Source organism: Leptonychotes weddellii, chromosome 8 (genome assembly GCF_054177405.1).
Source record: "Leptonychotes weddellii isolate Sample4059 chromosome 8, ASM5417740v2, whole genome shotgun sequence".
NCBI classification, from domain to species: Eukaryota; Metazoa; Chordata; class Mammalia; order Carnivora; family Phocidae; genus Leptonychotes; species Leptonychotes weddellii.
Window position 1 is genome coordinate 19,859,380 of NC_138376.1, and position 9,206 is coordinate 19,868,585.

Consider the following 9,206-nt stretch of genomic DNA (forward strand, 5'->3'; position numbering starts at 1 on the left):
GAGCCAATTTTTTAAAAAGATTTTATTTCTTTATTGAGAGAGAGAGAGCATGAGCAGGTGGAGGGGCAGAGGGAGAAGCAGACTCCCCGCTGAGCAGGGAGCCCGATGTGGGGCCCGATCCCAGGACCCTGGGATCATGACCTGAGCCAAAGGCAGCCGCTTAACCAACTGAGCACCCAGGCGCCCTGTGAACCATTTTTTTTAAAAAAATAATAAATGTCTTTAAATATATCCTATTGGTTCTGTTTCTCCAGAGAACCCTGACTCACATACCCCTTGTCCAGATAATGAGGACTCTTTGGCTACCTCTGTTCTTCCCAGTGAAAACACGAAACCTTCCGAAGCCCTCTTGCAACGTTCTGGGGCCCCACGAGGCTCCCAGCCTCAGGACCTCTCAGCCCCGACATGCAACTTGCAATTTCTACTCTACTGCTGGTACGTCAAAACGGTGGGAGGGAACGCCGTTGGGTTTAATTTGCCATTTCCCAGAATCCAAAATAGAAACCGGTATGCAGATTCCTGGCTTGAGAAACTACCTAGGACTTTATCAGCTACGATGCTTTTGTCTGCAAGGAACAGAAGCTCCAACTGAAAATGCCTTTCGCAAGAAGAAATGTGTTATCCCATATAACAAAAATATTACAGCAGCAGTTCTCAAAGTGTGGTCTAGTGACCCCTGCAAGTCCCTGAAACCCTTTCAGGGCCTCTGCATGGTCAAAACCATCCATTCCAAGTGCAGGATAGACCAACAGGTTTTAATTGTCCTAAAGCAGAAGTCAGCAGTTATTTACAAAAAGCTTATTTCAAAGAAGGTTCTGTAAAAGTTTTATTGAAATACAACCACACTCGTGTTTATGTATCATTGTGGCTGTTGTTGAGCTGCACGGGCTGACTTCAGCAGTTGTAACAGAAACCTCAAGGCTTGCAGAGGGGAAAATATTTACTATCTGACCCTTTACAGAAAAAAATGTACTGAGCCCTGTAATAAAGTGTAAGTATTTTTGGAGATCGTTTCAGAATCCACATTATAACTAACCTTTAAGGAATTACAACTCGTTATGTTTTTGGTGTTTACCAAAGAAGAGTACCCACGATTATCTGAACATGAATAAAAAATACTCCTCCAGGCGCCTGGGTGGCTCCCTGACTGCCTTCGGCTCAGGTCATGATCCTGGAGTCCCAGGATCGCGTCCCGCGTCGGGCTCCCTGCTCAATGGGGAGTCTGCTTCTCCCTCTGACCCTCCCTCCTCTCATGCTCTCTCTCTGTCAAATAAATAAATAAATACCTTAAAAAAAAATACTCCTCCTTTTCTCCACTACATATCTGAGTGAGGCCAGATTTGTTTGTTTGATTTTCAACAGAAACAACGGATGAGAACAGATTGAATGCAGAAGCAGTTATGAAAATCCAGTTGAAAAGCCAATGTGAAAATCACTTATGAAAAGCCAGACATTAAAGGAATTTGCAAAAATGTAAAACAATGCCACTCATATCCCTAAGTTATTTTTTTTGTTTTATAATACATTAGTTTTTCATAAAAAATGTTAGTTAAGGTAGTATGTAATGGGTTTTTGATTCTATCATAGATTAACGATCTATTTAAATTCATAATAATTATACCTTTTTAAATGTTCTCAATTTCAATTAATAATATGGTAAATATTGACGGCGATAAAGCCACATACACAATCTTGTTGGGATCTTCAATGATTATTAAGAGTGTAACGGGGCCCTGAGGCTGACAGGTTTGAGAACAGCTAGTTTAGAGCTAGGACAGGTCCAGGATGGGTTACTCCATGTCACTGACTTTACCCCAGACCCAGGTGTTTTCTAGACTGTTATTCTCAATGCACTGTTGGCCTTTCCCTTATATCAGCTTCCCTCACGTGGGCTGTGGCAGCCCTCTGTAGCATCACATGCTTTCAGAGGCAGAAAAGGCACTACATATTTTTGCCCAACTATTTTTTAAGAGCAAAGAAAACCTCCCTCAGAACCAGAGTACTCTTTTTTTTAAACCACATAATAACCCGCCCCCTTTCCCCCAAAAAAGCCTCATTAAAAGGAGTGTATGGGAAGTAAATTGATTCCAGACCAACCCTTGTGCCATAAATAATGAGAGCACTGGACAAAATCTATGAAACAACCGTTTTCAGTCCTCGGAACACAGACCCAGGAGGACTGTACCTTCTGGAAAAAAGAGAAACAAATGAGGTGAACCCTACAATCACTTGTGCTTTCTGCCGGAAGAACCTTCTAAACCATGGTACAGAGAGAAGGAATCCAAGCGGAGCCCAGTAGTCTTGCTGAGCTGAGAAAACAGAGATGGATGTTCGGAACACTGAGGGAGGTTGAAGCTGCAAAGCCACACAGAGAAATTGCCCCATAAACCGGCATGGCACCTTTGAAGGTTCTGGCTGAAGGCTGGCTTTGGGATGAACAGGTGAGATTCCACAAGGCCAAGCAAAGAACAACCACCAGGGAAAGAGCAACTATTTGGTAATTATCGCTCACATGGGACTGGAGACATTCGAGTTCTGCCCAGCCACATGGAGATATTTCAGTGAGCTACCCAGGATATTCAGTAGAAATCCCAGAAAGGTCCCACCTTAGGACTAGAACTTAAGTAGCACTGAAGGAAAGGTTACTCCAGACCCACCCAACAGAGCTTGGAAACAAGCCTGGGAAAGACCACGCTGATCTACAAGTGAACTACCTGCAATAGCAAAGCCCAACACTCTTTACAAAAAGACAACAAAATCCACATGCTTTTTAAAAGTGAAACATTTGCAGTGCCCTAAATTCAATTAGAAGATGCTAGACAAGAAGAGGTAGGAAAATGTGACCCAAAATCGGGGAAAATCAAAGCAATAGAAAAAGAGCCAGGAATGACAAATTTTTTTAAATGTCAGTATGAGACAAGGATTTAAAAACAGCTGTTACAAATTACAAATATATTGAAGGATTTAAGCAGTCGGTGGAGCAGGGCTTGGAGAGGAGGCAGCTCGTTTGGGAGCAGTTCTGCATGAGGCGGGCGGATGGCCCGGGGGGCTGGCGGAGCTGGGGGGGCAGCTCCTGGCCTGTAAGCTGGGCACCGCTGTTTCATCCCTTTGTGCTGCAGGTGCACGTGTCCCTGCCCAGCGTCCCCGTGATACCTCCCACCGGGGCCTCTTTCTCTTCTGCTACCCAGAGCCACGGGGCTACGCCGGCTGTGAGTTTGTAGGAATCGGCAACCCAAGAAAAAGTTTTACTCATCTGAGCTCCCTTCTGAGAATTCTCCCCCACAGACAGGAAAATCCTGGTGCCTCCAGCTGGGGTCTGGTGCTCCTCTCTGCAGGGCCTGTGGCTATCTGGGCCCCCAAACCTGCCCCAGATGTCACAAGGCACATTACTGCAGTAGGCAGCATCCAAGTCCAGACCGGAGACTGGGACACAAGCAGGCTTGTGCACAGATCATCTGGACAGTAGAGTTCTAGACTGCCACTTCCTTTTCCCAGGATTTGAAACCGGAATGGAAACAGAAGATGGGATTACACCTGAAGTTGTAGAAAAGGATGATGTCACAGAGATTACAGGACGCATGGGAGAAGCGCCTGAAAAAGAATTGGATTCCATAGCGAAACAGGAATCCAGGGAAGATAACATTTTGCAGAAGTTTAAACCCAAAATAGCTTTTGAATCCGGACAAATTCTCAGAAATTGGCAGAGGGATTGTCCTCATCTGGATTCCTGGTGAAAATAGCCCTCAAGAAAAGGATATTCCAGACTGCCCCTGTCGTGCCAAGAGAGTATTTGAATTCCAGGCCATGTCTCAGCGGCTCAGCTACCTCAAGGCAGACACACTGGGCATGCGTGTTGACCAGGCCACCCAACTGGCCTCCCCAGCGGTCAAAGCTATAGACTGGGCATTGGCTACACAGAGCAATTCGTAGGAAGCAAGACGTAACAGATACACCTTAAAGACATCGTTGTAAAACCTTTAAAATGCTGCTAATCTCTTCCACTTTCAAGAATTCCATGTCTTGGACTTTATCCTAAGGAAATAATGATGCCAGAGACACAAGTTCAAAAATGTTGTTTTAGGCATTGCTTACAATGCCTAAATATTAGTGAAACAGCAATTTCCAGTGACAGGGAATTAAATAAATTTTGGTAGATCCACACAGGGCGAGGCTATGCAGTCTTAACAGTACAGACCTGTATGGACACCATGTAAGATATGGATCTAAATTGACACCAAGATACCATTATGAATAGTAGTCATAGTATGATCATATTTTCATAAGAATATTTATACACATTTGTGTACATGGAAATAAATCTGGAAAGATATGCACTAGGTGTAAACTGGTTACCTACAAATGGTAAGACCAAGTGAAATGATCTTTTCACTTATATGTATATGTCTTTCTACAATAAAAATGCATAATGTTTCTGATAAAGGAAAAAGAAGTCTTTGTTTTGTGCTGTTGTTGGGGTGTGTTAGTGTGCATGGTTTTTGAATGGGGGTTGCGATCTCAAGAGAGGAGCAAGAAAACTAAATATTTTCCAAAACCCTTTTCCCATAAAAAGGAAGAATGGATTTTTAGCAATCCAAAGACATAAAGTGAAATGGTTTACAAAACTGTCAAATTAGGAAAGATTAGCCATGCCAAACATTAGGCAAAGAGTTAGAAGGTGCAAAGCATTTGGATTCCTTTTTCATCGTATTATATCCAAGGGTGAGAGATTTCTAGGGCAGGAGCAGATCTAAAATTCCTGACCCACTCTGTCTCTAAGTGCTTGGCATTAGACATCAGCACCCTACCCTCCTGTCCTTCGCTTGCCTACTTCGTATTCTCCTCACCCTGCGTTGACCGGGTTTTTATTGATTCTGTCCCGACAGCTGGCCTGTAAAATGTCACATAGCACGGATGACGCATGTTCACCCTGGAACATTTTTCATTCCTCAGCAGTCTGTCACCCAGCCCTTCACCAGCTGCTGTGAGGCCAAAACTAATGACTTGGAAGCAGGTCAAAGTCCATGGGCATCTCAAATGGGAAAACCTGCCAGCAAGAGTTGAGACATTTCTCTACACTTAAGAAACTTAAAGTTTATCAGAGAGAGAACCGGAATTTCAATGTAAAATTGTTCAGAACTGGGGGGGTGCGGGAAATCCACCTGGGTGTTCAGAAAAGAATTCCTGAAAGGAGTGATGGGGAGTCACATCTGGAAGCGGGTAAGTGAGCCATGAATGTCTATATTAGATTAGATTCTATAGATTGTCCATAGGAAGGGAGGGAGCAGGTGCCAAAGCTCAGAGCCGCTCAGTAGGAGATTGTGGGGACAGGGTTCTAATACTGGGCAGGGCCTGAGGTAGGGTGAGTGGTCGGTGAGAGGATAAGTCGACTTTCAGCAGGTATCAGAAGGGCCATATTAGGGCACTTGCACTTTATATTTGCAGAAACAGAATTGTAAGAAGAGAAATCACAGGGTCAGGTTTCATTTCCAACAATTACTCTTGCCACAGTATGAAGCATGGGTTGCAATTTTTCTTCGTTACGCGGTGCCTCTGACATAGTAGGTGCTCAGGAAATATCTGTTGAATGAAAGATCAGTGAAGAAAGGAAAGAAAAAATTCCCTTTTTATAGACTTAGTGGGTTTGCAGCAAAAAAAGGTAGGTTATGGAACTCTCCAGACCGGTGGGGTGGGGGTGGGGAAATGTGACACAGATGTTACATGCACAATCGGCGGCAGCTTGGCTTTATTTTGTTTTTGGTATGCTAATGTTGCACAGGAAAGATTCATTCTGCCATCTTCAGAGCTAGGATGCAATACAACTCTACGGACGACATTCTAGAGCCTGCTCCTCCCAGGATGGTCTGGCGGCAGCAGCATCCCCAGCGTGCTGGTTGGAAATGTAGAATCGCCAGCCCCACCGCACCGACTGAGTCAGAATCTGCATTTTAATGAGTTCCCCCAAGAGGTGAGGAGGCTAAGAGTAGGCAGTTTCACGTTGGAGGTGCCAGTCTGGATGCAGAAGCTCTGTCGTGCGGGAGGACTCATCAGGAGAACCTGGCAAGTGAGAAGAGCTAGGAATCCCCATTTCCCCCCATTCTCTGCTTGAGGCTAAAAGTGGGACCTAACAGGAATCTACAGGTTTCTCCCAAGCCCCAGCAATTCCACATGGTTCAACCTCACACTTGGTTTGTTTTTCGTTTTTTGTTTTTTCTTTTGGCGTATGAAAATTTATTACTGTCATGTGTGCACCATCAAACTTATGATCTCGGTCTTTCCTTCTTGCCTTTTATGAGGCCGAAAGAGAGACATTGGCTATTTTGACATCCTTAATGTCTCAGGAATGTCACTGACAGCATGACTTTTCCAACCAAATCCAGCAACCAGAACTGGTTCATTTTGCTCAATAAAATTTGAACAATCACTGGGTACAAAGGCTGTGGTTTTTTTGTTTGTTTGTTTTTGGGGGGTTTTTTTTTGCACTATTGATCAGCTGGACCCTGACATATTTCCTGATGGCAGAATTTGGCTGTTTGGCTTCAACCCCTACTTTTTCCAGCACAATTCCCTTTGCATGGGAAGCACCTCCAAAAGGGTTGGCCTTCACAGCTGTGCCCAAATGGGCTTTCTTGTACTATTTATAATGCCACTTCTGATCTTGACGGTGGCAATGGAGCTTCCTGGCAGTATGAAGACTGCGATACTTAGCCGTCCTGCCAGCACCATAGGCCTGAGCAAGAGAGCTCAACCTCACACTTTGGGAGCTCCCAGAGTGAGTCTCATGTGTCCATGACTTCTCCTCGCTCAGCTACCCCGTGTGCATGTGTGTGTGCACGCGCGTGCGTGTGCGTGGTGTCACCATCCTCCTGCTCTCCGGCCTGAGCACCAGCCATGCCTCCTAAGGACAGACGGGCAGGAGGCTTGCCTAGAAGGGCATTCTGCTCCTTGCCAAGTCCCACAGTTTGTAATCAGAATGATGCCTGATTATCACTAGAGTCGCTTGGTGCTCTAGTAGGCAGAACCTTTAGCATAAGAGCTTTTTCATTTATTGTTGGACCTAGGAGCTAAAAGCTAGGGAAACCACTCAGAAGGAACTAGGGACTTAGTGAATGGTTTAAAAATGAGTTAAAACCAGGACATGAAAAGAATCTGGTTATCCATGCCCCTGCAGGGTAGATGTGTTCCCAGGAACCAAGGTCCTCCAATCTAATTCCCCATAACTATAGCATAATCAGTTCCAAACTCCAGCCCATGCCATTGGGGATGAACTGAGGGATATTCCTGAAGGATGTAATTATCATGAACAATCAATAGGCTGTGTGAGTGGAAGGCCAGATGGCACCAGGAGAAATGGAGTGAAGGTGGGGGGAAGAATACCAGGCCAAGGTCACAGAGCTGAAGGATTTGTTCAAGAAGGTTTAAAGCTCCAAAGAGGAATGCTGACTGATGAAGTGTCTTCATCACCAGTGGCTCAGGGAACAAAGGGGAAACTCTGCGCGGCCCCAAGGCCAGAGCTCCCACCTCAGGCCATACCCAGAAGTGAGAGAGAAAGAAGGAAGCCAGTACCTAGGGGGACAGAGAGCTCTGTCCCAGGTCCACTCTGGCCCAAATGACTGAGTCTCTCTGCTCGGTGCCTAACTCAGGCAGAGTTGAAGGAAGACATGGGAGGGGAGCCTGTGGGTTGTGCTGGCTGAGCCAAGCTGCAAGACAGTTGAGTTAGGACAAGAATCTTGTGGCTCGGAGGCGCTTGGGTGGCTCAGTCAGTTAAGCATCTGACTCTTAATTTCGGCTCAGGTCATGTTCTCAGGGTCCTGGGATGGAGCCCCACATCAGGCTCTGCACTCAGCATGGAGTCTGTTGGAGATTCTCTCCCTCTCTCTCTCTGCCCCTCCCTGTGCTCTCTCTCTCTCTCTAGAAAAAAGGATCTTGTAGCTTGGAAGTCCTTTGCTTCCAAGCTTTAGAGTTTCTAGTTTCTGATTTCTTCAATGAAGTTTCTAAGCTCATCTTATGGAACTATCATGCAAAGGGACTCCCCACCTGGCAAAGAATTGGGGGGTGTCAGTGAACCCGTAGATTGCAGGAGCAGTGGTGATCTGGCAGTGACTTGCCTGAAGGCCTGGGCAGGGAAGCTGGCATAGGGACAATGGGGTCCTCAGAAGGGCCAGGGTGAAGAGCAGCTGGGAAGGCTGCTAGTCCCCTCCCTCCTGGACTTGGAATTCTCTTCCTCTTCCTCTTTTAGTCAACAGCTTCAGGGTGTGTTTATCCTTAGCAGGCTCCCCTTTCTGGAAGGTCATTACTGGGGCTCACAGAGAGAAGGCCTTCTTTGGCGCACATCCTCCTTTCTCCCACCTCCTGCCTGGCCTCGCAGGTTACTTCTGAGCTTCTGGTTCTATAGGAAGCCATAGCATCACAGACGAGGAAAATACCGCAAAAAATAACCACACTTTCTACATTTTTAAAGAAATTTCTAGTTGAAACCTTGCATAATTGAATACAGGACTCAACACTTAAAAAAAAAAAACACCATTCTTAGGAATAGAAGGGAGACACACACATTGGTACTGTATAATTAAGATCGGCCCACAAAGACTGCTCTGGGGGAAAGCTGGGTAGATGGCAGCCTGCCCTCCTTCTGTGCCAGTACACACATCCACCCATTGGCTTTATGAGCAGATCCAAACAAAGGGACTTGATTGTGTGAAATGCCAGCCTGGCTCCTTCGCCAGCCAGCGCGTCTCCCCAGGTGATGGGGTGGTGCAGGGCTGGGGGTGCACGTCACAGGTCAGGAGAGCAGGACTGCTCAGTCCGGGGCTGCTCTTCCAGCAGAAGAAGGCAAAGCTGTAATCTGCTGAGTCTCCCATGAAGAGAACGAGATAAGATCTCCACCAAGCAGCAACCATCCTGTCTTCCTCCCAGAGAACTGTCAACATTGCCAGGGAAGAGGAAAACAGATAAAAGGAAGAGGAGGCCAGGCTGACGGCAAGGAGAAGCTTGCAGCTCTGTAGAGGAGACAGCACTAATTATCTCGCCTCGGGTTCTTTAATAACATAGCTTGGCTATTTCAAAAGCTACTGTTTAAATCAGTCCACCCTCCTACAAGAACCCTGATTCCTATTATTAGGTGGATCACATTAGACTTTCGAGTTTGGGGGGATGTAAATGTTGCTTCTTTATGAAAATTGCCCTGGTTTCAAACCAATAAGAATTTG

The 9,206-nt window shown here is 45.8% G+C and overlaps 1 long non-coding RNA gene and 1 pseudogene across 2 annotated transcripts; both read left to right on the plus strand.

The window, feature by feature from the left end:
• Positions 1-240: 240 nt before the first annotated feature.
• Positions 241-6,421, plus strand: LOC145722824 (uncharacterized). Of its 2 annotated transcripts, none has more exons than XR_014147390.1 (2): positions 241-435; positions 5,777-6,421. It is a non-coding gene; the product is annotated as an uncharacterized LOC145722824 (long non-coding RNA). The 2 variants fall into 2 exon arrangements; XR_014147391.1 differs by lacking the exon at positions 241-435 and adding an exon at positions 4,889-5,217.
• On the plus strand, positions 2,394-4,356 carry LOC102728122 (uS5 assembly chaperone PDCD2-like; annotated as a pseudogene).
• Positions 6,422-9,206: the final 2,785 nt, after the last annotated feature.